Source organism: Puma concolor, chromosome B2 (assembly GCF_028749965.1).
Source record: "Puma concolor isolate L17-30 chromosome B2, mPumCon1.1.hap2, whole genome shotgun sequence".
Classification (NCBI taxonomy): Eukaryota; Metazoa; Chordata; class Mammalia; order Carnivora; family Felidae; genus Puma; species Puma concolor.
Window position 1 is genome coordinate 85979054 of NC_141671.1, and position 3621 is coordinate 85982674.

Sequence of the window (3621 nt, forward strand, 5' to 3'; positions counted from 1 at the left end):
ATATATTCAGTGTGCTGAATCAGAAAAATATGCAGCCAAGAATTCTTTATCCAGCAAGGCTGTCATTCAAAATAAAAGGAGAGATAAAAAGTTTCCCAGACAAAAATTAAAGGAGTTTGCGACCACTAAACTAGTCCTGCAAGAAATTTTAAGGGGCACTCTCCAAGGGGAGAAAATATGAAAATATATAAAAATAAATAAATACCAAGACCATCAAAGATTAGAAAGGACCAGAGAACACTATCAGAAACTCCAACTCTACAAACATCATAATGGCAATAAATTCATATCTTTCAGTACTCACTCTAAACGTCAATGGACTCAATGCTCCAATCAAAAGATGTAGTATAACAGAATGGATAAGAAAACAAGATCCGTCTATATGCTGTTTACCAGAGACCCACTTCAGACCTAAAGACACCTTCAGATTGAAAGTAAGGGAATGGAGAACCATCTACCATGCTAATGGTCAACAAAAGAAAGCTTGAGTAGCCATACTTACATCAGACAATCTGGACTTTAAAATAAAAACTGTCTCAGGAGATGCAGAAGGGCATTATATCATAATCAAGGGGTCTATCCACCAAGAAGACCTAACAATTGTAAACATTTATGTGCCAAATGTGGGAGAACCCAAATATATAAATCAATTAATCACAAACATGAAGAAACTCATCGATACTAATACCAAAATAGTAGGAGACTTCAACACCACACTCACAGCAATGGGGAGATCATCTAATCAAAAACTCAAAAGGAAACAATGGCTTTGAATGACACCCTGGACCAGATGGACTTAACAGATATATTCAGAACATTTCATACTAAAGTAGCAGAAGATACATTCTTCTCCAGTGCACATGGAATGTTCTGCAGAATAGACCACATACTGGGACACAAATCAGCTCTCAGCAAGTCCAAAAAGATCGAGATCATACCATGCATATTTTCAGACCACAATGCTATGAAACTCAAAATCAACTACACGAAAAAATTTGGAAAGGTAACAAATACTTGGAGATTGAAGAACATCCTATGAAAGAATGCATGGGCTAACCAAGAAGTTAAAGAGGAATTTAAAAAGTTCATGGAAGCCAATGAAAATGGTAATACCACAACCCAAAACCTCTGGGATGCAGCAAAGGCAGTCATAAGAGGAAAGTATATAGCAATCCAGGCCTTCCTAAAGAAGGAAGAAAGATCTCAGATACACAACCTAAACTTATGCCTTAAGGAGATGGAAAAAGAATAGCAAATAAAACCCAAAACCAGTAGAAGACAGGAAATAATAAAGATTAGAACAGAAATTAATACTATTGCAACCAAAAAAAAACCCACAAACAAAACAAAACAAAACAGTAGAACATATCAATGAAACCAGAAGCTGGTTCTTTGAAAGAATTATCAAAATTGATAAACTACTAGCCAGTTTGATCAAAAAGAAAAAGGAAAGGACCCAAATAAACAAAATCAAGAATGAAAGAGGAGAGATCTCAACGAACACAGCAGAAATAAAAACAATAATAAGAGAATATTATGAGCAATTATATGCCAATAAAACTGGTAATCTGGAAGAAATGGACAATTCCTAGAAACATATACACTACCAAAACTGAAACAGGAAGAAATAGAAAAGTTGAACAGACCCATAACCAGTAAAGAAATTGAATAAGCAGTCTAAAATCTCCCAAAAAACAAGAGTCCAGGACAAGATGGCTTTCCAGGGGAATTTTACCAAACATTTAAGGAAGAGTTAACACCTATTCTCTTGAAGCTGTTCCAAAAAATAGAAATGGAAGGAAAACTTCCAAACTCTTTCTCTGAAGCCAGCATTACCTTGATTCCAAAACCAGACAGAGACCCCACTTAAAAGGAGAACTACAGACCAATTACCTGATGAACATGGATGCAAAAATCCTCAACAAGATATTAGCCAACTGGATCCAAGAATACATTAAAAAAATTATTCACCACGACCAAGTGAGATTTATGCTTGGGATGCAGGGCTGGTTCAATATCCACAAAACAATTAACATGATTCATCACATCAATAAAATAAAGGATAAGAACCATATAATCCTCTCGATAGATGCAGAGAAAGCATTGGACAAAATACAGTAACCTTTCTTGATAAAAACTCTCAAGAAACTAGGGATAGAAGGAACATACCTAGAGATCATAAAAGTCATATATGAATGACACAATAGTAATATCCTCAATGGGGAAAAACTGAGAGCTTTCCCCCTAAGGTCAGGAAGAAGACAGGGATGACCAGTCTCGCCACTGTTATTCAACATAGTATTGGAAGTCTTAGCTTCTGTAATCAGACAACACAAAGAAATAAAAGGCATCCAAATGGGCCAGGAGGAGGTCAAACTTTCACTCTTTGCAGATGACATGATACTGTATATGGAAAACCCTAAAGATTCCACAAAAAAACTGCTAGAACTGATTCATGAATTCAGCAAAGTGGCAGGATATAAAACCAACGCACAGAAATTGGTTGCTATCCTATAAACCAACAATGAAGTAACAGAAAGAGAAATCAAGGAATAGATCCCATTTACAATTGCAACAAAAGCCATAAAATACCTAGGAATAAATCTAACCAAAGAGGTGAAAAATCTACACTGAAAACTACAGAAAGCTTATGAAAGCAATTGAAGAAGACACAAAGAAATGGAAAAAGATTCCATGCTCCTGGATCGGAAGAACAAATATTATTAAAATGTCGATAGTACCCAAATCAATTACATATTCAATGCAGTCCCTATCAAAGTAACACCAGCATTCTTCACAGAGCTAGAACAAATAATTCTAAAATTTGTATGGAACCAGAAAATACCCCAAATAACCAAAGCAATCTTGAAAAAGAAAACCAAAGCTGGAGGTATCACAATCCCGAACATCAAGCTATACTACAAAGCTGTAATCCTCACAACAGTATGGTACTGGAACAAGAACAGACACTCAGATCAATGGAACAGAACAGAGAACCCAGAAATGGACCCACAAATGTATGGCCAACTAATAATCTTTGACAAAGCAGGAAAGAATATCCAATGGAATAAAGACAATCTCGTCAGCAAGTGATGCTGGGAAAACTGGACAGTGACATGCAGAAGAATGAACCTGGACCACTTTCTTATACCATACACAAAAATAAACTCAAAATGGATAAGAGACCTAAAAGTAAGACAGGAAGCCATCAAAATCCTTGAGGAGAAAGCAGGCAAAAATCTCTTTGACCTTGGCTGCAGCAACTTCTTACTCAACACATCTTCAGAGGCAAGGGAAACAAAAGCAAAAATGAACTATTGGGACCTCCCTCATCAAAATAAAAAGCTTCTGCACAGCAAAGGGAACAATCAGCAAAACTAAAAGGCAACCGACAGAATGGGAGAAGATATTTGCAATTGACATATCAGATAAAGAGTTAGTATACAAAATCTATAAAGAACGTATCAAACTCAACACCCAAAATTAAAAAAAAAATCATCCAGTGAAGAAATGGGCAAAAGACATGAATAGACACTTCTCCAAAGAAGACATCCAGATGGCTAACAGACACATGAAAAAATGCTCAACATCACTCATCATCAGGGAAATACAAATCAAAAC